At 47.1% G+C, this 26,037-nt stretch overlaps 1 protein-coding gene and 1 long non-coding RNA gene across 2 annotated transcripts in view; both read left to right on the plus strand.

Annotated features, from left to right (window-relative positions):
* Positions 1 to 8,935: 8,935 nt before the first annotated feature.
* LOC125943338 (uncharacterized) lies at positions 8,936 to 16,949 on the plus strand. The gene is made up of 2 exons (XR_007465750.1): positions 8,936 to 9,024; positions 16,542 to 16,949. It is a non-coding gene; the product is annotated as an uncharacterized LOC125943338 (long non-coding RNA).
* A 3,815-nt stretch (positions 16,950 to 20,764) lies between these two features.
* The window catches only part of LOC119443016 (calpain-C-like), an 86,309-nt gene continuing 81,036 nt past the window's right edge, over positions 20,765 to 26,037 (plus strand). The window contains 1 exon segment of the mRNA XM_037708127.2: positions 20,765 to 21,203. The gene's annotated coding sequence lies outside the window, so the exon portion shown is untranslated.

Raw genomic sequence — 26,037 nt, forward strand, 5'->3', positions numbered from 1 at the left:
AAAAAAGTTGTTCAGTGTGAATAGAGCAATTGCAATGGTGACAAGAAAAAAGATCGAGGGAGGCTGTATTTTCTTTATTCACACGATGTGAAGCCATGGAAAAGCGCCTCGTTCAACAGCTTTAAAATCGTACTACCTTCAGTGACGGAAGATTGTAGGCAGTTCGCCAGCAGCGGCTGTAACAATTTGCTTAGAAACACCTTACACAGTTCCTCGGTGTGGCCGTTGGTGAAGGGAAGCGAACACACCAATTAAAAATGTGTCCCTCGGCTCCCAAGTGCTTCCTTTGCCACTTGTCCCTGTCGCGATGTGTTTTTTTCAGCCATGCTTTACGGCGTTCTACGTCATTCGGAAACTCAGGGTACCGGTTTAATGGTTCTTTTCTTGCGTTAGTAACACACAGCGGCACGCAACAGTTGCGCGTGATAGTGCCACATGCAACACGACAAGGACCTCGACACATTTATACTACCACATGTGCGGACAAAAGGCGTGCAAGCAAGACGCGAAATCTCTCCCGCAGCGCCTCGAAATCTCTCCCGAAGCCCATATGATGATGATGATGATTTATTGGCATCCCCTCTGAAACGGGGCGGCGACAAATAGTCACCTAGCCTGCTTGATTTAATCAGGTATACTATACATGTTCTTTATCTTGCATTTTTGTATACCTATCATTATTTTTCTTTTTCAAAAATTTACCTTGTACCGCTGCCTATGATTTTAACAGATCAGGTCGCATCCATCTTTTCCCTACTTTTTTTCCACCAGTACTCTAATCGTCTCTTGCTGATCTCTACGGCTGATCTGTTTATGTTTCCTTCCACTTTAAACCCAAGCGCTTCTGGGAGTTGCACGTTACCTACGGTTCTCGCTGGGTGGATCCCGTCACATTCCATTAGGATGTGCTGAGTGGTCTCTGGATCTTTACTGCAGCATACACATGTCTCATCTAATTCCGAAGTCCCGCAGCAGTAGCGCCACCCCTAAAAAAGCGGCGGCAAATGTCAACTTTCGCTTCACAGCTCCGCCCATACTTTGCCGCGCGACGTGGCAGGCCGCACCTCGTGCGTTTCATTGAGCGGCCGTGGTTCTGTGGTCCATCCAGGATGAACGCGCTCGGAAAAGGGCTCGTCGTCGAAGTGCCGATTCTAGCGTGAGGGCTTCCGAAGCCCAGGCGAAACGTCAGCGAAGAACCGTGTGAGTTGAGGCAGCGCGATGTTGACGCCAAACGTCAGCGAAGAGCCGCCGACCCCGAGTTGAGGGAGCGCGATGTTGAAGCCTAACGTCAGCGTCGTCTTGTCCTCCAGGAACCCGACAACGGTGGTGCTCGCCTCGGCAACTCTAGCGCCAACTACCCCGGTGCGACGGCCAGGTTTCAACGCGATTTTCTCAACCGGAAATTCAGAGCCAGCTTCAGTGCGTGTGACCGGTTGTGGTTCGAGCACAACGCGGTACTCGTCAGTGCAATTCGTTCGGAGGAACACGGAAGAAACACACGACCATGCTTCGCTTACCCCCATGGGGGCGAAATGCGAAAACACCCGTGTACTTAGATTTAGGTGCACGTTAAAGAACCCCAGGTGGTCCAAATTTCCGGAGTCCCCCACTACGGCGTGCCTCATAATCAGAACTGGTTTTGGCACGTAAAACCCCATAATTTAATTTTTTTCGCTTACCCCCATTTCTTCGACACGGGAGGGGCTACTGATTCTTTTTAAAGACATAAGGCAAACTTCCTGCTTGGTTAGTTAGTAAAATACTTTTGTAAACCTCTGGAACGGGGCCTATCTTTGTACAAGTAATTTTCTACAAAGGCTGTAATTAAATTACAAAATAAAACATTTCGTATTTGTCGCCCATAACATGGCCACTGTTCTTTCCAAATATAAGATTACTGCCGTGTTTGGTTCTCCGAGGACATAAATGGACCTCTGTAAGCGATGAAACGCTTACACTCTCCCCGCTGCTCTAAACAGGCAGTAAACGTAAGTATAGCAATTTTCAGTTAGTGTACAAATTAACACAGTCGCATACAAATTTACCTCCACGTCACCCCTAATATGGCCCACATTTACTCTAATGAACTTCGTGAATGACTTCATTTTTCTGTAAAACTACTCCGAAGACATACTGACCATGCTATTGGTCTATATTAACAAATCCGTGCTCACCAGATCATTGCCACCTGCATGGTCCTAGGCGGAGATGAAGCCTGTGAAGCCTCCAGACAACATTAGAGCCTATGACCGATCGCGCTGGCTATAACATTCCGCAAGCTGACGGTGCGGACGCTGGCGTATCACCTTGGCTGGTGACTCGAAACCCTGGGCTGGTATCATTCTATTCAAAAAAGATTTCGCCCCAACTTCAGACCTGAAGACTTCGAAGCCCTGTTGACATGCATGTTGCGTGGCGGCCGCACGGCGTTTATCCGCTCAATGTTGGTGATCGGCTTAAAGGAGGCGTATACGATAATGCCAATCATTCGGCTATCCTTGACATACTCCTCTAGATTCATTGCCCAAATAAGGTGTACAAATTCGTGGAGGAATTCCTGGCTAACCCGCACAATAGTATTCGTGTGTATATTCCATTTAAGCAGGGAAATGCTTTAGAGATCTATACTGCTTGCGTACGCAATTTTGTAGCTAATTCCACTCAATCTGCATGAAATTAAACTTTTATTTATTACACGGTCCGGCAGTCGATCAATTCTCACCTTGCCGAAGAGTTCCTAAGGGCTGTGTGTTAGCTCTGCGTTATTATTCAATCTTACACAACCTTCCCCTTGCCTGGACTCTATGGAGGCCTGCCTATTAGAGATAGGCTACCTGATCTACACTGATCCGCTTGGTCTACACACCCTGACTTGGAGGCACAGAAATGTGCTTTGCAGACTCCTAAATGTGACTGGTTCCTGGTACAAAGCCATCGGCCTTGAGCTCTCACTGGAAAAGACAGGTCTTATCTCAGTTACTAAGCGTTGGTTCAGCTGCCGGCTGCAGAGCAGACCTCTTCTCTTACCCTTGCGATCGTCCTGTTCCGTACATGGGGCTCGGGTGCGCATCGTTATACATAAGCTCGTCATCGCCCAACCAAGCTGCTGCGTCTCGTTAGGCGTATATTTTACAGCGAAGCTATTTATGCGGACCCTGTGCCGTCGTTGTCGGACTTCACTGAAAAGGGGCCACGTGTCCTCGCGGGAAAGGAGAGGACAAGAAGAGGTCAACAGGGGGAAAGGGGTTGGAGTGACCCCTTTCCCCCTGTGAGAATGCTGTGAGAGGGTGCAGATTAAAAGGAGAAAGGGGAGGGGGCTGACGTAAGTCGCGCCGTCAAATACTCGAGTTGGAGGGTGAGAGCGTGAGGTGCGCCAACCAATGGTGGTGTAGGAAAAAAGTAGGTCAACGGAGGAGTGAGGTGTGAGAGGAGTTCGCGTTAGCGTTGGTTTTATATACGGAGCTTTGGTCAAGGACTCTTGTCGGGAACGTCGTAGAAAAAGCGTGAGGAACGTGCTAGAAACGCCGTCGCCCGAGGACGCCGACGCGTCCCATCCCCCGCAAGTACCGCCATTCGGACCAGCCAAGCGACCGCGAATGCAACTACAGCTCAGACGCTCGCTCCCATTGCAGCCGGCCTGACGCGGCAGGCCGTACCTTTTTTTAAAGCATGGTCACCACGCGAAGCACGCAAAAGCGAAATTGAGGTGAAAGAATGGTGAAACAAAAGATCTACAATATAGACTGCTTGCGAAGTTTGACTTGCATGGTGTAACACTCGGTGTAACTAACACAGCTTAGCTGTTCGACCATCCTCACCGAGTAGAAGGGGCGGTGATTCCTTTTTTTTTTTAACGCCGGCGCTATAGAACCGAGATAGCCAGACTCCTCCCTAGTTCGTGGTATGTTCTACTCAAGGCTTTTTTATCAAGCACCATTGCATCATATCACGATCAAGGGCTGGGACCGGTTAGAGATGGAAAACGAAGATGGGATGAGAACGATCACCATTCTACCATGCGGTCACGCCTACATAATCTTCAAGGAGAAACGGGGCTCAACACGTTAGACGCATTGGTCCATCAGCAGCGCTCGTCACATCGTCTATAGCTTTCAGTTAGACCAGCAGTTCAAGCCCTACATCATTACTGGGACTACATGCACATGCTCCATCGCCCGGCCATATACCACCACAGACGCTCAAGCAGCTATATAACAGACAAGAAGCGTCTTGGTCGTATCCACAGTCCAAATCCACGGCCGACTTCCCAGCTGACAACTACTGCAGGCTTCTGTCGATGCTAGTGCAGCCGGCCAGGTGGGTTTTACTGCCCTACTTGTCTTCTCTTGATTGCGTCCCAAACATATGCCACTACTATGTTCCTAAGGCACCCCTATCTGTTACCACAGATTCGGCCCAATAGTTAAAAGACCTTCGCAAGGTAATGAACCGTCTGCCTTTCGCAGACAGGCAAACGAAGCGATTCACAACTCTCCAGTCATATATTTTCCACATCAAGGAAAATTAGAACATGTTAACATTTTGTTTCTGAAAAACAAAAAAGGCGAAGCATTGATTGCGATAGGAAATTAGTGGACAGCTATACGAAGCAAGGATAGTAGTTTTATCGCCCGTATGAATTTGTAAACATAGGCATACTAACTCAATGAACAAACGTGGTGTCACGCGCACACAAGCAAACGTGAACACTTCTCACTCGATGACCGCGAAAACTCGCTGTCAAAACGCTGGAGTGAGGAAGCGTGACAGCGAGCGAATTGACCTTCGCACCTGCGTCTCGCATCAACGCGAACTAAGCCGCGAAAACAGCGCACGACGGACTGTTTCCCCAACGCAGATGGCTTTCAAGATACAGCGGCCCACGCGGCCGCCGGGGTTTACCGGAGTAGAACGCGCCCCCCGCCCTCCTTACGTTCCCCCCGGAGCGTTGGGAGCGACGGAAAACGACTCACAAGCTTTCACTCGCACACACACAGCATACGGCGCGCGGTGACGATTTTATCGCCGTTGAACTTTCTACGGAACCTCACGGCGACGGCAACGACGACGGCGGAAATGCGACTGGAGTGTCCATATAACTGCTATCCAAATAAAAAAAATCACGCAGAAACTCCTCTGGGAGTTTTCTAAGTAGGCGTACGCATTGTGTCACTTGCTCATCACCAGGCAGCCCGGTGTCATTATCAATGTCATGAAATTTGATCCGACCAGTATAAACCCTTATCGGTCGTTATCAACCTTATCGGACTCAATTCGAGCCTTATCAAGACTTATCGGTTGGTATAAACCTTTTCACAGTCGACCCGATCCTTAGCGACTCTTATATGTCCTTATCAACCTTATAGGACATGATCCGACCCTTATCAACTCTTATCGGTTCTTATGAACTTTATCGGACTTGATCCGACACTTATGAACCTTTATCGATGCTCATTAACCCGTTCAGAATTGATCCGACCATTATAGGCCCTTATAGCTCTTTAGCACCTTATCCATCCACTTCGAACCATTGTCAACCGTGATGAGACCCATATAACCCCTCATCACTCCTTATGGTCCTTACGAACTCACTAACTGCTTATCTCTGTGCTGCGCGACGTGAAACGCATGAGCCCTCAGAGATCGGTGGCATTTCGGTCGGTGAAGGAACGGAAGGTGCATCACACGACCGCCGAAATGCATCGGGGATGTGGCGTGTTTGGCATTAAACTTTCGCAAAATTGGAATCTTCCTGTGTATACAATGCTCATAGTCGGCTCTACATGTAGTCCTAGAGATGGCTTTTATTCCACCATCACCAAATCTCTCAGCAAATCCTTCATAGAACGTGTTCTCCTTTGACATCTGTTTTGTACATTCATATGGTTCAGATATTGACAAACTGCTCCGCGAAAACGCGGAGCAATTTGTTGTAGAGAAATGAGATGACGCTTTCGGCGGCGCGCCATACGTCGCCTCAGCGACCGCGCACGAATGCGAAACCTCGCTTCTACCTCGCTTCTATGCAATCAGCTGTCGGATTTTTTTTTTTCGAAAGTTCGCCCAACGGCATAAACAATATAAAAATGTAGGCTGGTTTCGGCGATGAACATCAATAGTGCTCGATGGTTGTTTCCATAAAGCCAAGAATCATAGCCCGGTGCTAGCGTGGGATGAAGGCCCACTGTTTGGAGGTAGCGCCGTCGTATCTGGTTTAGACCAGGACATGTCCGCAACAGGTGTTTGATTGTAGCCACGGACGCTCGCGATGGGCAATATGGGCAGGTATCCGCAAATGGTCCACGGAGGTGTTGTGGCCAGGCATAGGTGACCGATGGGGTAAGTGCCACCCCCACACGGAGTCTCCGCAACACCACCTCCTCCTGGCGTATAAGGCCGCCTGGGAGGTTTGAACTACACGGTGGAATGAAATCTCGTGTGGTGCTGCGGATAATCTCCTTGCGGGGGAGGAAATCACCCTGGGGGTCACTTGGGAAAGGTGCTTCCACAGCTAGTGGCAGCTCACTGTGGGTGGCGGGGTCAGCTTGTATGTGAGCAGAAATAGTGTCCCGTGGATTCCACTGTATCCGAAGCTGACCGCGCATCTGTGCAGTCATTCGGCGTATTTTGTCTGCGACAGGGTGGGCATTGTATACCTTCCGTAAATGCAGCGTAGTTTTCGCTAACGCAATCTGCTCCAATTATGCTGGATTGAATCAAGAAACCTACCAAGAAAGGGGTCAGGCAAGGAGACAATCTCTCCAATGCTATTCACTGCATGCTTAGAAGAAATATTCAAGCTCTTAGGCTGGGAAGGATTAGGAGTGAGGATCGACGGCGAATATCTCAGCAACCTTCGGTTTGCAGATGACATTGTCCTATTGAGCAACAATGGAGAGGAATTACAACAAATGATTCAGGACCTTCATCGAGAAAGTGCAAGAATTGGGTTGAAGATGAATATGCAGAAGACAAAGATAATGTTCAATAGCCTGGCAAGGGAACAAGAATTCAGGATCGCCAGTCAGCCTCTAGAGTCTGTAAAGGAGTACGTTTACCTAGGTCAATTACTCACAGGGGACCCTGATCATAAGAAAGAAATTTACAGAAGAATAAAATTGGGTTGGAGTGCATACGGCAGGCATTGCCAAATCCTGACTGGGAGCTTACCACTGTCGTTGAAAAGAAAAGTGTACAATCATTGCATTCTACCGGTGCTAACATATGGGGCAGAAACTTGGAGGTTAACAAAGAAGCTCGAGAACAAGTTAAGGACCGCACAAAGAGCGATGGAACGAAAAATCTTAGGAGTAACGCTAAGAGACAGGAAGAGAGCGGTGTGGATCAGAGAACAAACGGGGGTAGACGATATTCTAGTTGACATTAAGCGGAAGAAATGGAGCTGGGCAGGCCATGTAATGCGTAGGATGGATAACCGGTGGACCATTAGGGTTACAGAATGGATACCAAGAGAAGGTAAGCGCAGTCGAGGACGGCAGAAAGTCAGGTGGGATGATGAGGTTAGGAAATTCGCAGGCGCAAGTTGGAATACGCTAGCGCAAGACAGGGGTAATTGGAGATCGCAGGGAGAGGCCGTCGTACTGCAGTGGACATAAAGATAGGATGATGATGATGATGATGATGATGATGATGATGATGATGATGATGATGATGATGATGATGATGATGATGATGATGCATCGTGTGGATTGAAGACTTGTGCAGTTGTTGGCTGCAAAAATTTTGACTGGCGTATTAAGGATTACAATGAATATGTGCGGCCAAGTTCGCGGACCGCTGCTGCAACTGTACGTACGTGTTTCCGGCGCTTCGAGGTGTACGGTTTTCCTCGAGGATACAGAAATTTGCTCATCCGCCAGCGTTGTATCGCAAACCTTCAAAGAAAGGGCTTCAGCCCCCGTACGTCGGCAAGAGTGAGTACCGCTTGTTAAACAATAATAAAGGGAATAGCGCCGCTTCTTGTCATGGTAGGTTTCGCGCACAGTATCTACACACATTTACTTCGACTGACACGGAAACTTATGCCTACTCTTTCGCCAACGTGTCAAGAATAAAGAAATGGGCGTACACTTGAATATCATCATCATCATCAGCCTATATTTATTTCCACTGCAGGACGAAGGCCTCTCCCTGCGATCTCCAATTACCCCTGCCTTGCGTTAGCTGATTCCAACTTGCGCCTGCAAATTTCCTAACTTCATCACCCGACCTAGTTTTCTGCCGTCCTCGACTGCGCTTCCCTTCTCTTGGTATTAATTCCGTAACTCTAATGGTCCACCGGTTATCCATCTTACGCATTACACGGCTTGCCCAGCTCCATTTTCCCTCTTAATGTCAACTATAATATCGGCTATCCCCGTTTGCTCTCTGATCCACACCGCGCTCTTCCCGTCTTTTAACGTTAGGCCTAACATTTTTCGGTCCATTGCTCTTTGTGCTGTCCTGAACTTCTTGTCGAGCTTCTTTGTCAACCTCCAAGTTTCTGCCCCATATGTTAGCATTGGCAGAATGCAATAATTGTACACTTTTCTTTTCAACGACAGTGGTAAGCTCCCAGTCAGGATTTGGTCAGGATTTCGCGCTCCAACCCAATTTTATTCTTCTGTAAATTTCTTTCTCATGATCAGGGTCCCCGTTAATAAACGTACTCCTTTACATACTCGAGAAGCTGACTGGTGATCCTGAATTCGTGTTCCCTTGCCAGGCTATCGAACATTATATTTGTCTTCTTCATATTAATCTTCAGCCGCACTCTCACACTTTCTCGAATAAGGTCTTCAATCATTTGTTGTAATTTGTCCCCATTCTTGCTGAATTGGACAATGTCATCTGCAAACCGAAGGTTGCTGAGATATTCGCCGTTGATCTTCACTCCTAAGCCTTCCCATGTCTAAGAGCTTGAATACTTCTAAGCAAGTAGTGAATAGCATTGGAGAGATTGTGTCTCCTTGCCCGACCCCTTTCTTGATAGGTAACTTTCTACTTTTCTTGTGGAGAACCAAGGTAGCTGTGGAATCCTTGTAGATATTTGCCAATATATTCACGTATGCCTCCTGTACTGCTTGATACGCAATGCCTCTATGACTACTGGTATCTCTACTGAATCAAATGCTTTTCATAATCCATGAAAGTCATATAGAGAGGTTGATTGTACTCCGCAGATTTCTCGATTACCTGATTGATGACATGGATATGATCTATCATAGAATACCCCTTTCTGAAGCCAGCCTGTTTTCTTGGTTGGCTGAAGTCAAGTGTTGCCCTGATTATATTGGAAATTATCTTGATCAATATTTTTTACAATATTGAAAGCAGGCTAATGGGTCTATAATTATTCAATTCTTTAACGTCTCCCTTCTTATGGATTAGTATAATGTTGGCGTTCTTTCAGCTCTCTGGTACACTTGAAGTCGTGAGGCTTTGTGTATAAAGGGCCGCAAGCCTTTCAAGCATATCTCCTCCATCTTTGATTAAATCGACTGTTATTCCATCTTCTCCAGCAGCTTTACCCTGGTCATGTCTTGCAAGGCCCTTATAACTTCATCGCTAGTTGTAGAAGGAGCCTCTGTATCCTGTTCATCACTACTTCAAATGAAAGTAGCTTGGCTTCTCTGAGTACTGTACTGTACACTTGAATATATGTGTTCTATATACGTATACGCAGAATAAATGACGGTACTACACCGATAGCGCTTGAATGGTCTAAGCTGCATGTTTCGTGACGGTCCACAAGAGTAAGCGAGTTACTAGCGATAATACGTCTTTTCTACAAGGTATCACAATGTACAGAACAGCTTGTGCACAGCAAGAACAAAACTAACGGAACTGAGCACTCCCGCGAACGATTAGGCAGAAAATAATCAGATAGTGACCGCACCGAGGAACTTCACTGAGTCAGAAACCTGACAAGCCGCTGCTTCAAAATATTTCCCAATTTAGAATGATGAGCAAAACACGCTAATCCTGATTCAATTCATGAGCGGAAAGTTTGGATAGCTTGGAATACATATTTACCCCGCTTTTAGAGTAAGCACCATATACGCTGATCGTCCCGTTTGGACGTAGCCTAATCAGCTCCGAAAGCGCTTTTACATGTTCTTTGAAGGTGTGGCCAAAGCTTCGTGTCGCCCACCCAGTCACCGTCTACGATATCTCCCGAAACAGAGGTTTTCGAAGCCTCACCGGCGTCATACACATCCATTGTAAACACGGAGGCAGTTGAGGCAAACAATGGACGCGTCACCACGTGATCAAACATGGCAGTGTCCACGGGATCGCTGCGAAAAGGGTCAATATTCACTCTTCCTGGAGTGTGGTTAGCCTGTTTGCAACCTTTGATACCGTTCCTGAGTGGATTTCGCATTTGGACACTAGTGTTTGCCCGATTTTTTAACTTTCATCGGACCGCATTGCATGTGTGCATTTGTTTTTCATGTGGACCTAAATGTAATGTAACCAATTTTTGCATGGAACTAGTCATAATTCCACGCAATAAAGAAAAAAAAAATGGGACAGCTTCACACTAAGTGGTGCCAAGGCTGTGCAAACAGCGAAGCTGGTGGCCCTTCCCTAGCATTGGCTTTGCTTTCCTTCGTTTAACTTGGTTTGGCTTGGCTGGTTCTTAGCTTTAACTTTACTTAACTTGGTTTGGCTTGGCTGATTCTTAGCTTTGTCTTTGCTTTCTTTGCTTAACTTGGTTTGGCTTAGCTGGTTCTTAGCCAAACTTAGCCGACCCCGAGTATCGGGACGATACTCACGATACTCGGGTAGGGCGCGCCGACCCTAACTCGGGGTCGGCGCGCAGACTTCTAAAGGTCACTTCACTTTATAGTCCGACGTAGCGTGGACGCGCAAGCGCGCTCGGCACGGGGACGCCACGCCAGCGAAACCGCAGCACTCTATTGGCCTCGTGCGCTATGGCGGCGCTATATATATGGCGGCGCAGTGAACGGCGCTCCTGTGACGTCAGAGAGGGGAATCTCCTTTGTCTTGTGCTACGCTCCGGTTAGAATAGCTTCGTTTTCATGCGTTTTCTCGCGCTCTGACTGCGTGCTCGCGTAGCACGGCGGTCTGCAATTACCATCTCTATTTTTTTCGTAGTGTTAGTTTTATTATTGCCAGCACTATGAGGACAACAAAGCTTATATGTTAAATGTGAGAATTAAATTTTGAGAATGACAGCCCACAAACAAATGTCATGAAACAAAACACCAACAGCGCATGCTTTTTATGTTAAATATTCTCAATCTGAAATATTAAAAGTGCGAAACAGTAACAGAAGATCGGCCCACGCAAGAGGCCGCGTTTCTACCAGAAAGCGCGCCTTCGTGCAAGTGTTCACCGCCAGCGTTTCCCGGTAAACATTACGGTTACATAACGTGTAGTTGCTGGGAAGCGTGTGAAGCAGTCAAGCATCTTTGAATGCTATCACGTTCCACATTTAAAGGCGAAACTTGAGCGTCCTCTAAATTTGTATGCTATTTGAGCGTGTGCATGCAAGGTTATCTCGCAACCGGTTATTTAATTAAAGTTCTTCGTTTTCCCCTTCTCCAATGGTACTCGTGCCACTTCGACTTCGTCTTGACGGCACTCCACAAGCCTATCTATCTATCTATCTATCTATCTATCTATCTATCTATCTATCTATCTATCTATCTATCTATCTATCTATCTATCTATCTATCTATCTATCTATCTATCTATCTATCTATCTATCTATCTATCTATCTATCTATCTATCTATCTATCTATCTATCTATCTATCTATCCTTTCATGCCGACCCAATGGTTCAAGTCTACTAGCTTGGGCCATTATAGGTATGTGCTCTTGGGCGTCATACCGTCGTCGTCATCCCAGCTTCGTGATCTGACTCTCGCCATGCCTTCGTCACGGCTCCTGCGCCGACCGAGTAGCCCATGTTTTCTAATAGCTTGGCCCACGTGCTCGTGGTTGTCATGCCATCGTCGTCCCGCCATCTTCGTCATACAGTCTTTAGTGATACAGTAGTTGTCGCGCCGTCGTCGCCATGCAATCGTCGTCGTCCCATGGTCCTCATACCGTATACATGCCATCGTCGTCAACGCGTAGCCGTCATATACTGTCGTCGTCATGCATCCATTGTCATACCGTGGTCGTGCTGCCATTGTGGTCGCCACTTGAGCTTCGTCATCGGACTCTCGTCATGCCGTCGCCGTCACGCCAACGTCGTAATACAGTCTTTGCCATAAAGCAGTCGTCACGCCGTCGTCGTTGGCTCTCGTCTGCATCCTATTGCCCTCATACCGTTGCGATGCCATCGTTGTCATTGCGTCGTCGTCATACAGTCGTCGTCATGCAATCGTTTTCCGTACGTTTGCCACTAGTCGTGGTCCTTCTTTCGTCGTCATTCTGAGTTCTTGCACTCTCGCCATGCCGTCGTAATCTGTCATCGTCATACACTCGTCGTCCTCCCATTGTCCGTATACCCTTATTGTCATGGCATAGTCGTCATTGGTTGTCATCATACAGTCGCCAATGGTCATGCATTCGTTGTGATACCGTCGTCGTGATGCCGTCGTGATCGTTCCATAGTCGACCGCCATGCGAACTTTGTCAAAGGATGCTCATCATGCCGTCGTCGTTACGCCATCGTCGTCACAGCGTTGCCGTCGTCATCAGGCGGTCGTTGTACCATCGTCATCAATTCAGAAGTCATTCCATTGTCGTCCTGCCGTAGTCATCATACTGCTTCCGTCGTTCCATAGACGTCATTCCTTCTCTGTCATTCTAGCGAAATCATGACGTCGTCATTAAATCATGATTATGCCTCCGTTGTCATGCCATCATCGTCACTACGTCGTCCTCAGACAGTCGCTGTCATGCGCCCGTTGTGACATCGTCGTCGTCATGCCATCGTCCTCATTCCAGCTTCGTCATCTGGCGACGTCATTCTTTCTTCGTCATTCCATCGTTGCTACTGCGTCGCCATGATGCAGTCGTCGTTATGCCGCCATGCTCATGGGCGACCTTGGCAAGCGAATTCCATACCAAAGTGCGCCAAAAGCGGAAACAGTACGTCGAAGCAACGGAAGTCTCACAAAAAATGTGACTTCAGCAATACGGTGCGTCGTTACATTGCTGCAATTCTAATTCGCATTACCGTCGACAGTCATCGTGAGACGGTTTCTGCCGTAATCTTTTCGTTAACAATTATTGACTCCCACTTACTGCGTCACGCTAGCCGTACCTAAGCAGCTAACTAAAAACAGAAAGGAATAATAATAAACAGAGTACTTGTGCACATTGATTTTGCTAAACTTAGTTGGCCTGTGTATACAGTAAAAAAAAAAAAAAAAAAAAGAAAGAAAAGAAAGAAAAGAAAAAAAAGAAGAAAAAAAAAACACGCCGCGTTTTGCTTTTGGTGCAGGCCGTTCCTGTCGGAAGGTGGTGTTATGAAGGTGCACCAGGGCCCATCATTTGTGTGAACACAACTTCGTTCAGTTTCGTGCTTGTAAGGAAGAGACGTAAGCGTTTAACCAACATGGAAAAAAAATGAGGATCGTATGAACAGTTTAAGTAAGTAAATGCTGGAATTTTACGTGCCGAAACCAGAATATGATTATGAGGCACGCTGTATAGTGGGGGACTCGGGATTAATTTTGACCACTAGGGGTTCTATGCACGGTACACTGGCGTCTTCGCATTTTACCTCAATCGAAATCCGACCTCCGCCGCCGCCAGGATTCGATCCCGCGCCCTCTGTCTTAATAGCGAAACGCCAAAGCCACTGTCACTAAGTGCAAAGTAATGAGAGTAACGCAGATGTTTAACCAGTCTTCGTGCACCTACTTCCTTAATAACTCTCTGATAACTCCCGTCTCTGATTACAAGTATCTTGACGTATACATTACTGACAACCAGTCATAGAAAACGCACGTTGAACATATCACTAATAATGCTAACCGAACACATAGTTTCATTCGCCGTAATTTTTCTTGGGTCCTGTGTCCCTAAAACTACTTCCATATAAGACTCTTGTGCGCCCGAAACTAGAGTATGTCTCTTCCCATTTGGGATTCCCACACCAATCACTCATACAAGTCCTCGAATCCATCCAAAATCATTCTGTTCGTTTTATACTTTCTAATTATTCTCGTTCAGTCAGTGTAACGCTTATGAAGAAAATATTAGATCTCCCTGACCTTTCCTTACGCCGTCGTATTTCTCGTTTATGCCTCTTTCACAAAATCTATTTCACCAATGAAACTCCAAAGCAATCACTATTTATTGCTCCCACTTACTTTTAATCCCGCATGGATCACCGGTTAAAAGTTGGCGTGCCAAGCTGCAGGAGTAATCTTTATTTTGATTTGTTTGTTCCGAAAACTAGCGCGGACTATAGAACCACTTTCCCGCCTCCGTCGTGTCCATCGCAGTACCCGAAGCCTTCAAGTCTGCTGTATATGATCATCTTCATTAATATGCCTACTACACATATATTCTTGTTTATTACCCACTCCTCTCTGTAACGCCGAACGGCACTGAGAGTAAATAAATGAAATGAAATTAAATGTGAACAGTACCGTGTCGTGGAATAGTTACAAAAGAAAAAAAAAATTAGGGGCAGCTTCACACTAAGTGGTGCGAAGACTGGGCAAACAGCGAAGCTGGTGGCCCTTCCGTAGCTTATCCTTAAGGCGTTATGTTATCCTTATGACGACTTGAAGGCGAAAGCCCAAGGGCCGATGCATTAATTAGCCAGTTTAATTAGCCATGCTATTTCGGCAGTTTAAATCGCTGAGTCATTCAATTTAATCGCTTTGCCTTCCCTCTTAATTCACTTCTCATCCTTCTTAATTCACTTTGATTCCTCTTAGTTCGCTCAGTAATCTCTTTATTCATTTTGATACCACTTCAATCGCATTGATTCTTCTTAATTCAGTTTTGTTCCTCTTAAATCGATTTGTCGTAATTTGCTTTGATTAAATTCACTTTGTCATCCTTCTTAATTCGCTTTGCCATCTGCTCATGCCCAGTCATGCTTTGGTCTGTTGTAACTGCCTTTAATTCGCTGGAGAGCTCAGTAATCTTTTTATGTGATACGTGCTGACGGACTGTTTTTCTCAAGGACGTTGAAGGTCGATTGAACGATGAGACATATAAGGCTTGCACCTTAATAAGTCAGATGCTTTTTAAGGCGAAAGCCTTAACTGTCTATGTTGGCAGTGCCGTTGGCGGTGACCTTTCCGTAACCTTGGGGAAACTGCCGTGACGAAAAATGGCTGACGCCGCAAAGCGTAAAAACACGTCTAAAAATAGTCGGATTGATGTCACATTTTCAGCGAGGTTCCTGTAAACAAAGTAAATTAGTGGCTTTGAAGATAAAATTTGGTAAATTTCGGTCTGGGTGGGAAATGAACCCGGGCCTCCATGGTGCGAGACGAGCACGCTTCCCTGAATCCACGGCTGTTTTTTTTTCTTTATTTCCAGCTTGGCTGCAAGCCTGAACAGGAGTTTGTCAGATCACACTCGTTTCATATTTGCTAAAGCATCGAACATAGATATCACGTCTTCATGACAGTCAGTCGTTTCGTAAACATCGCGTACTTTCACAACCATTTCAACAAAATAATCATGCACAGATCGGCCTTTAACATCACAGTGTCTATATGCCAACAGAGAACGCCAGACTGCGTGCAGCCCGAGTAAGAAGATAACGTCCATCTGTTCAAAATCGCGTTCAGGCGGTAAAAAAACGAATGCCATGTGGATTGAGGGGTAGATCTATCTTTAAAGTTTTTTGTAATATATCCCAAAAGAATATAGCATTATTACTGCTGCTCCACGGTTGTGGCTTGCTAAAGGTGTGCCTACTGCGTGCCTGATTGCACACGTCACGTGGTCACATAGACGCGCTCGTGGACACTGCTCGCGCGTTAATCGTCGTCATCTTCTTCCACAGCTGGCAGGCTTTCGCCTTCAGGTTTTACAACCGTGTAACACTTGCTTAGATTTTGTTCTAGATGAAGGCCTTGCTCGACGAGAGTCCCACGCAGAGGAACAACCCCAACGAAATCGCGATGTTCTAGAGCGCCTACTTGACGTCGTAGTCCTGCTCGAGAAAGGAGGAAGACCGTTCAGAGGGCACGCTGCACAGTGATCTACCATATAGAAAGAGGGCAGACTCGTACGAAACCAGTTATACGTAATAAATTACTTGTAATCAATTACATTTTTGGTAATTTTGTATTATATCGATTACTTTCTTTACTCTGAAATGCTCCATGTAATACGCTCCACCAGCTGATGGTCGATGATTTGAATAGGCACTGCTCTGGCTCGATATCTATGATCACTTCGGACGTTGATACCAGGAAACCACTTACGGACGACCTTTCATGCGTTAATATTAGAACTGTTAAAGTGAAAAAAAAGTTACATATATTTATTATTTTACTAATAAAAGTCGGGAGAGATTGTGTCTCCTTGTCTGACCCCTTTCTTGATAGGTAACTTTCTACTTTTCTTGTTGAGAACCAAGGTGGCTGTGCAATCCTTGTAGATATTTGCCAATATATTCACGTATGCATCCTGTACTCCTTGGTTACGTAATGCCTCTATGACTGCTGGTATCTGTACTGAATCAAATGCTTTTTCATAATCTATGAAAGTCATATAGAGAGGTTGATTGCACTCCGCAGATTTCTCTATTACCTGGTTGATGACATGAATATGACCCATCGTAGAATATCCCTTCCTGAAGCCAGCCTATTCTCTTGGTTGGCTGAAGTCAAGTGTTGCCCTGATTCTATTTGAAATTACCTTGGTGAATATTTTATACAATACTGAGAGCAAGCTAATGGGTCTATAATTCTTCAATTCTTTAACGTCTCCCTTTTTATGGATGAGTATAATGTTGGCGTTCTTCCAGCTTTCTGGTACACTTGAAGTCGTGAGGCATTGCGTATAAAGGGCCGCAAGCTTTTCAAGTATGATATCTCCTCCATCCTTGAATAAATCGACTGTTATTCCATCTTCTCCAGCAGCTTTTCCCCTGGTCATGTCTTTCAAGGCCCTTCTAACTTCATCGCTATTTATAGAAGGGACCTCTGTATCCTGTTCATCACTACTTCGAATGAAAGTAGCTTGGCTGCTCTGGGAACTGTACAGGTCAGTACAGAATTCTTCCGCAGCTTTTACTATGTCATCGAAATTGCTGATATTACCCTGCTTATCTTTCAGTGCATGCATTTTGCCTTATCCTATGCCTAGATTTCTTCTCACTGATTTGATGCTGCGTCCATATTTTACTGCTTGCTCAATCTTTTCCACGTTATAATTTCGGATATCCCTTACTTTCTTCTTGTTCATCAGTTTCGACAGTTCAGCGAATCTATTTGACCTCTCGAGTTTGACACTTTCATGTTTTGCCGTTTCTTTATTAGGTCCTTTGTTCCTTGGCAGAGCTTACCTACTGGTTGCCTTGGTGCCTTACCTCCCACTTCAATTGCTGCTTCTGAGATAAACCTAGTTACGGTTTCATTCATTACCTCTATGTTGTCTTTATCTTCCTGTTCCATAGCTGCAGAGAGAGAGAGAGAGAGCAAGCGAGAGAGGAAAGGCAGGGAGGTTAACCAGAAGTCAGTTTCCGGTTTGCTACCCTACACTGGGGTGGGGGATAAAGGGGTTGGAGAGAGTGCTCCATAGCTGCATATTTGTTTGCGAGCGCCAGCCTGAATTATTGGTCTGCTTTTACTCTTACTGCGTCTAGGTTGGCCTGTTTCTTCTTGACTAACTTTATTCTTTCTCTCTTCGAATTGAGAGAAATCCTAGACCTCACTAACCTATGCTCACTGCACTTTGCCCTACCTAACACTTCTACATTCTGCACTATGCTGGGATGGGCAGAAGAGTATGAAATCTATTTCATTTCTTGTTTTTCCATTAGGGCTTTTCCAGGTCCACTTCCTGTTGCTGCGCTTCCTGAAGAAGGTATTCATTATTTGGAGCCTATTCCTTTCCGCGAATTCTACCAACATCTCTCCTCTAGTGTTCCTAGAATCGATGCCGTAGTTGCCAATTGCTTGCTCGCCAGCCTGCTTTTCCCCCACTTTTGCATTGAAGTCGCGCATGTCTACAGTATACTGAGTTTGCACCTTTCTCATTGCTAATTCAACATCTTCATAAAACTGTTCTATTTCTTCATCATCGTGACTGTAGGTTGGGGCGTAGGCATGTACAACCTTCATTCTATACCTCCTATTCAGCTTTATTACGACGACTGCTACCCTCTCATTAATGCTATAGAATCAATGTTGCCCGCTATGTCCTTATGGACTAGAAATCCTACTCCGAATTATCTCCTATCTGGAAGACAGACCTCTGTAGCAGAGGACGTGGCCATTAGTCAGCACTGTATAGGCCTCACCAGTTCTTCTCACCTCACTAAGGCCAATAATATCCCAGGCAATACCTGATAATTCTTCAAATAGCCCTGCTAAGCTAGCCTCACTCGATAGGATGCGCGTGTTCAACGTTGCCAGGTTCAGTTTCCATTGGCGGCCTATCCGGACCCAGAGATTGTTAGCACCGTCTGCCGCGTAGCAGGTCTGATCGCCGCCTTGGTCAGGTGCTCCGCAGCCGCTGGGGACTAAGGGCCATGGGTAAATTTTAGGAGTCATTAGGGAGGTAGCGGCCGAATACTGCACCAGGGAGGCCGATTACTGTTCTGGTGAGGGAGTGACTTTGTTGAAGCTTAGTGGGCCTTCCTAATTTGGTTGCACCTTGACGGCCCCACTAGCTCTCGGCGATTTCTTTTTTTTTTTTTTTTTTTGCCGGCGTGAGGCGCCACTCACGCTCAAGAAGCAAGAAGCACTCTTGCATCTGTCGCTGTGCACGCGACAGATGCATATATATATATATATATATATATATATATATATATATATGTATATTTCGAGCACCTCTCTGAGGTCCCGGATCCATGATTTAAACCGCATTCACCATATTGCAAAGTGTGGTTGAGGAGCTCACTCGACACCCGTCCTGCGGCGTGCCTATCGTCTGCGTAATCCCGCGCGTAATCTGCCGAGCCTAATCTGAAGATTACGCTGGGCATAAACAGCTCCGCTGTTAAAGAAGAAGGGAGAGGTAGGGGCAGCGAGGGAGAAAGAGAGACGAGGATAAACAATGTGTGAACGGCTGCAGAGGACGCGCCGAAAGAGCCGGGCCAGCTCGTTCTATTTACTGTGTTTGTGCAATGTTAAAAAAGATAGGAAGTAAAGTAACGTATAAGCTAGTAATGGATTACATTTTAATAGTTGCTGAATTACTTTCATGGGGCAGTAATTGGTCGCTGTGATCAATTACATTTGAATTAAGTAATTGTATACAGTAACCGGTGGACTATTAGAGTTACAGGATGGGTACCAAGAGAAGGGAAGCGCCGTTGAGGACGGCAGAAAACTAGGTGGGGTGACGAAGTTAGGAAATTTGCAGTTGCAAGTTGGAATCAGCTAGCGCAAGACAGGGGTAATTGTAGATTGCAGGGAGAGGCCTTCGTCCTGCAGTGGACATAAATGTAGGCTGAAGATGATGTTGACTTTTTGTCTGTAATGTGTACGAATCTGAAAGAGGGCGAAAGAGAAATAAACATTTATTGTGACGTTGTTTCCGACGGATCGTTTAGCGCACTGACACCGCAGACGATGTTCTGTTTAGATGGTTCCACGGCTAGCACTCGCCGTTGGTCTGTGAGGGTATAGCAACGGCAGTGACAGTTTCTAGACAGAGCGAGCGATATACGTTGCCGTTCACCAAAAGGCAAAATGAATAGAAATCGGAGAAGGGTTGAAAACTGAGCTTGTTGGTACATATCTTTGTGACAGTATACTTGGGAAGAGTGCGAAAGCAGTGGAAAAGATTATGCAGCGCGAAGCGCCGACTCGGTGAAGATGCGCAAACATTCATATTCAGTAAAGTGAGACACCAAATAGCAACCTAACAGTCGGAGCGCGCAGTTAATTATGCCACCTGGTCAGACGACCAAACTATCTAAACACTTCAACTCCTTGTCAAAATCATTGGCAACTCCGTTCATGCAGCTTTGTGCGATTGTACACCAAATTTTGAGCAAACTCAACAATTTAATTAATTGGCCCGCAATCGATCGCCCGTTGCTTGTGATAGCGCCCGATGCGATGACAAGATGGCCAATCGTGGCGGCACTTAGATACGAGAAGTGATGTTAATACGGGTTATGGTTCTCGGAAAAGAAAGTGGAACTTCTAGCGACGACTACCGAACACGTATGCGTGCCCAGTGTGAGCGGAGTGGAAGGCTAATAGCTACCAGCTAGACCTTCGAGACAAGAGACCGTCGAAAATGTAGCCTAGCTTACCGGCCTTTGTTCAATGCTCGAGCAGCAGTTCAAATGCGCGTGTAGATGAAGGGGATGTACAACTCTTAAGCAAGAGTCGTGATAGGCCACGCGTGGCCCATGGAGCGTTGCCCACCAGCGGCCGCCTGCAGCATCGTGGTACCCTGCCCTACTCAGGTGCGGCACCAGCGTGCAACTGGCTTCGCCGCTCTCCTCACGACGCGTCTGCCAGCTGGGTAAGGGTGTGGAGAGTGGCCCGTAATGGGGCCATCGGCGGTGCTCTCCTCTCACCGAGCAGACCGGGCCGGTGGCGTGCCACCCCTCCCTCCCATCTCGGAGCAGAGAGCGGCAGTCCAGAACAGCCGAGTCAGTCGGAGAACGCCGAACGGACAACCCAACACGGGCCCTCTGCAGGCGTGATGGTTTCGGCGTGCGTGCAGCGACCGGGACGACGCGTTCGCCGGATTCTCTGCTGAGCGGGCCCCGCTTCTGATCTGACCTGTCGGCTAGGGCGTCGGTGTTCGCGCGCCTGTGCCTCGTTGAAGGGCGACCTCGGAGGACCTGTTCGTGTCATTTGCCTGTTCGGTGCTCCCCACGTGAGTTCGTCGCTCCGAAGAGAGGGGTCGGTGTGGCTGCCTGAACCGAGCACGGCGAAGACCTTTGCTCGTGATCGGATAAGCTCAACAAGCGCCGGGCTTGTGCCCAGAGGGGGAAAAAGTGTGCTGTGCGCCAAGTTACGATCGCTTGCTTCTTTGGTCCACTGCTCTTGTGACTGCACTGACCCGGTGCCCGTTTCGGAATACAAGTGCCTTCGGAAAGTAACGGGTGAGTGCACGCCTCTCTGGAATGCTGTGAGCCAGTGAGCGTCTGCGTCGCTTGAGGTGTCCTGACGCATTAATTAAGCTCTTCCACATTTTAGGTTCAAATGCTTGATATCGCCCCACATGTTGAGAAGATTACGCATATGCTTTATGGGTGAAAATGGAGCGAGATGTAACTCATCTGCAATGCTGCAGTGTGCACGCACTATAGTGAGAGATAACGAATAGAGAAATGATGTTCGCTTGAGCATAAGTTGATACACTTGTAAACTAGGCATCCCTTAACGCAGACTACTAGGATCCCTTCGTCACGCAACAGGTGTGTTTTGTTGAATTCTGTCAGAATGAACCCGCCTTCAGTAAATGCACATGAAATCGCTTAGTCGAAGCCTTGTCAGCGTTCTGTGAGTGACATACACAACTGCATCCGCGCGAGCATTTCCGCGCCTTTCAGACCGCGCTGCACATTACGTAGTGCCCACGAGGTTCGCGTTGCTGTGAAGGCAAGCGGATGCACTTCTGATTATGGCACGGCGAGCGCGCTTATTCTTGCATGGTACGTATTGGCTATATGCTTCCTAGACGCGCTCTGGTCTGATGCACATGAGCTGTTCTCAAACAAGCCATGGGTGTAGCGCGATGTGCGCCTAGCTGGCTTTTCTTCGTATAGATCTGCAAGGCAATACATTCCGGGGTGCAAACGAAGCGCAATGAAATGACCGATTGTTACGCGTGAGGTGCCGATGGCGTTGACTCTGTGAAACAAACAATTTTACGCAATTCCAATCAGTGAATGGTGGTATATAAATGCTTCTTCTCAGTTGTTTTAAAAGGCTACCTTTTTACTTTGGCTATAGCCCCCCATCCTACCCCCCTACCCCCCCCCCCCTTTTTTTTTTTTCGCACCTAGTGACGCACTTGCCTTGATCACTTTCCGTGCAATGTTCACGTGGTGCTTCTGCTTGCGGGTGTGCGTAGGATAGTGTTTATTGTTCCAGTGTGTTGACTATATGGTCGGAATTCTCAAAGTTGGGGCTTCGACATACTTTCATGAGGTTGTAGCAGCTATATGCATGAAAGCAAATTTTGGAAAAGGCTTTTGCTGTTTGAGAAACTCTGAGGATTTGGTGGTCAATTGACGCACATGATACGGTGAAATGAGAGTAACACATCTGTTATCAAGCATGGCAAAGAACTCAGGTGGTTTCGAGGCTTTCCGCGTCTGAAAATTGCTAATAGACATTCAATCCACGCGCATATTACAATAGCGTTACGTGTGAGCGATCGAAAGAACTTGATGCCGCTGCAATAGCAACCTTACTTCTGTTTTCATAACGTTCGTATGTCGCTTCGCACAGGTCATGTACACCTGTTCATATTTTACGGTGCTGTGGATTACGTGTGGTGTCCCGGATGAATTACATTTTTCGCACGGAGGAATTCAGTATTCGTCTAATTCGACAAACTTTAACGTAGTGCATTTGCCGCATAAGGCATGTGTAGATAATATTCTTAAAAGAACACTCACTGGATTGCGTCTGATAAACACGCCGCACTAATATACGCACAACGGGATCTTAACACTATCGATTTTCTATCATGTGCTCCCCACACGTTGCGACAGACCGGCAGCTCATGCATAGGTCCGGTTGTCTGTAGCTGTGGTGATGCGATTTCTATATGCACGTCCTGCGTCGCTTGCAGTAGCCCTGGACGTACAGTTGCGCGGGCCCCGTGAATCAAGAGCACTGATGCACCGAGCATGAACGAAAACAATGTATACTGAACACGCAGGACCAGCAGATCCCGACGTAAACGACGGCGTAGGTAACAATTACATAGGCTATATATAGTGAACAGGATACGCGTGCACAGATGCCAGTCGCGAGCACAACTGGCAGTCGCTTTTTTGATTATCAAAGTGGCGAGACTTTCAGAGAACTATCCGAACGCTAGAGAGGTCAGATCTCATCGAGAAAGCACTTTTGCTTGTGCAAAAGTAAAGGAAGAGAGCAGCAGGGAGAACATGACAGATGTTGCGCGAAACGCTTACAAGAGCAGAATTATTAGCTACCTCGAAGACTACAACTTGAAGATCTGTAGCCAAGCTCGCAAGAACTTACAGCTGCTGCTGTGCCTGTAGGCGTAGTGTAATGAAAGGATACACTATCGCTAGAGAGCAGAGATTGCATTGATATTGTGTGTCACTGGAACGCGCGGTGGCTGTGCGGAGGACGACGAATGGATTGACCCAGTCGCGTGCATCAGTCGCTTTCGTGTTCACTTGTTCGCTGGATGCGCGCGCATTGTAAGAAGGAGGGAAGTTGAGACAGAGTAAAAAGAGTGGCGTTAGCCCTGTTTGCGCAATTCGCCAAACCATAAAATTGTATATGCCTTAGTTCGATTTAACGATTTGGTCAAAAAACTTTTTTATTTATTAAAAAGCAGCATGACCGCCATAGGGAGAACAATAGAGTAACGACAACATCGCAGTAAGAATAATATTGAAGTGCCTGATGTACAGGACGACAAACTCGCGAGTGTGGCGCGGCCTAGTTTCCCTCTCATCGTTTGCATATCTGGTGGAACTACTACAAGCGCCATGATAGATGCTTGTTTCGAAGCCTAGTGCCACGAAAACAATGAAGGACAATTCGCAATCGCGTGTTCAGGCTGTCATTCCTTTGTTGAAGAACACTGTTACATTTACGCGGAGTTGCTCAGCGACGTAGTGGGACGAAATACATCAAAACACACACACACACACACACACACACACACACACACACACACACACACACACACACACACACACACACACACACACACACACACACACACACACGCAAAAAAAAAACTATCCTCGCTAGATAGTAGAGAGCTGTCACCTCGCTTCTCTGTCACAGCGGTAAGAAACGAAGGACAATTAAGTTACCTAGAACTTGGAGCATAGCAAATGAAGTGGCTTCTTCTCTAGAACAATGCCTCTCGACCTGCGCTGTCAGTTCTCGCTAAATGTTTGGTGTAGACTGGTGGCAGGAACATAACCGCGCTAACGGCCACCTACACTTGTCGCACAAGTCGTGCGAGCATGCCCATAGCACGGTCTACTTGCTGCTCGAGTGCTCGATCCCGCCGGCAAAGCGTAATGGTTGTTCGGCCGTCATTGAGCGTGACGGCCGACGTTTTGTCTTTCCGTCGCGGATCGCAATCTGTCTCTGTTTGAACGCGTGGTCTCTGCGCAGTCGTTCCGTCTCCGGTGCTCTCTCTGCGAATGGTCGCACGGTTCGCTGCTTGCCTCCTTTTCCTAAGGCCCCCGGGGACTTTACCTTTTCCTGTTCTTGTCCTCTTCTTTCTCTATTTGCCTTTCGTGGCAGGTATGTGATACACACAACGCACAGACAATGCTTGCTGCCCTCGCGTTGTTTGTGTCCGTCGGCGTAGCGGGAAACAGCAGCGCGAAAGACAACAAAGGAATGCTGCAGTCGTAACAGGCCTGACGACTAAGAAGCAGCCGATGAAGTGATGAAAGCGCATTCCGCTGGCAGAGGGGAAATACGAGTGGGACTCTTCTCGATTTTCGCCGTCACGTACGTGAACCATGCATGCGGTGTTAACAAGGTGACCAAGCACTGCGGGGTTCCGTTTTCTCACTCGTCCGCTATTGTTACCGAGGTGGTTCCTTCCACGCGGAACAAGAAACGTACCTCTTCAGCTCTTCCCCCTCATTTCCTGCACTTGCAACTGTTGCCGGAAACGCACTGCATATATTGCATGGACCACACACCCTACTGGCCTATTCTCTTCCTTGCATCGAATGACTTGTTTTCCTTTTTCTTTTTGCCTGTCTTCGGCAATTAATTTTACACTTCCCGCTGACCCTGCGAAGTTTGCCAACTCTAACTGCTGTTGTCGCGTGCTTGTTGCGATGTGATTTTACGGCGCGTGCTACGAAGACGAGAAATAAAGGAAATAATGAAGCAGTGGACATGTGGGGGGGGGGGGGGGGGGGGCGAGATCATTTCAATGAAACAAGAAAACTCGGAATCACCATACAAAAGGATTCGCAGTGGGGATACATTCTTGCGTAAGCAAATAAGCAACGTGCAGCGCCCTGTCTCCCACCTTCTTTGCCATACTCAAGAAATTTAAGTTGCGGAGGACTATGATGTAATAGAGCTGTACGAAGCAGATTCCATCGCCACGCTTACACGTTACGTGACTCGTACTTCAAAATCACAGCCCGCCAAATGGACCAAAATCAAAATGTCTACGGGTTGTCTCATCGTACTTGCTGTAGAAAAATGACGTAACAGGTGTTCCCGTCGCCCCCTTAATGCGTTCATGCAAATATCAGGCATCAGTATCAGTTTACTGCTCAGCCGTAAGTGACACATACATTCAGTATAACAATAATAATTATGGAGATTGCCGGATTATGAAGCAGAATTTCAGAGCTGGGACAATTAAATACCTCTGGGGAACTGAGTTGTGGCCGGCGCAACACGTAAGCAAAAACGAGCGATGCGCCGCATTGTCTGAACAATTGTTCCCAGGCGAGCGCATAAAGGGGCGGTGGCGGGTGTGCACGCGCGCCGGGAATGGCGACGCGCCCCGAGATTGCGAGATGCATGCGCGCGGTATTCTCGCAGCGAGCCTGACGAAAGCACAGGTGCCCAGGCACACAAAGAATGATGGCTAGTTTGCGTAATTAGGGAGGACTAGGTGGCCACGCGCGTGCGCGTACTTTAGTGCACCATGCACGGCGGCCGTGATCGGGCCCTTTTTTGTGCATATGTCTCCGTCTTTTAGGTTCTACCAGCGGGTTTCCTTGGAGC

This window comes from Dermacentor silvarum, chromosome 2 (assembly GCF_013339745.2).
Source record: "Dermacentor silvarum isolate Dsil-2018 chromosome 2, BIME_Dsil_1.4, whole genome shotgun sequence".
Classification (NCBI taxonomy): Eukaryota; Metazoa; Arthropoda; class Arachnida; order Ixodida; family Ixodidae; genus Dermacentor; species Dermacentor silvarum.